This window comes from Bison bison, unplaced genomic scaffold (genome assembly GCF_000754665.1).
Source record: "Bison bison bison isolate TAMUID 2011002044 unplaced genomic scaffold, Bison_UMD1.0 scf7180017863030, whole genome shotgun sequence".
Taxonomy (NCBI): Eukaryota; Metazoa; Chordata; class Mammalia; order Artiodactyla; family Bovidae; genus Bison; species Bison bison.
In genome coordinates this window covers 98,208-98,472 of record NW_011493602.1, presented here as the reverse complement: position 1 = coordinate 98,472, position 265 = coordinate 98,208, and positions in this window count along the sequence as shown.

The following is a 265-nucleotide window of genomic DNA, read 5'->3' as shown; positions in this document are numbered from 1 at the left end:
TTGAACAAGGGCAGGATCCAGCCTGGTTCAGTGCACCGGACCGAGATGTGGGCTCAGGAGTGTTTGTCGGGGCTCAACGAGGCTAGGACCCAGCCTGGTTCAGTGCATGGAGCGAGATGTGGTCTCAGGAGTATTTGGCGGGGCCATGAACAAGAGTGGGACCCAGCCTGGTTCAGTTCACGGACTGAGATGTTGGCTCAGGAGTACTTGTCACAGGTTGAACAACTGCAGGACCCAGCCTGGTTCAGTGCAGGGACAGAGATGT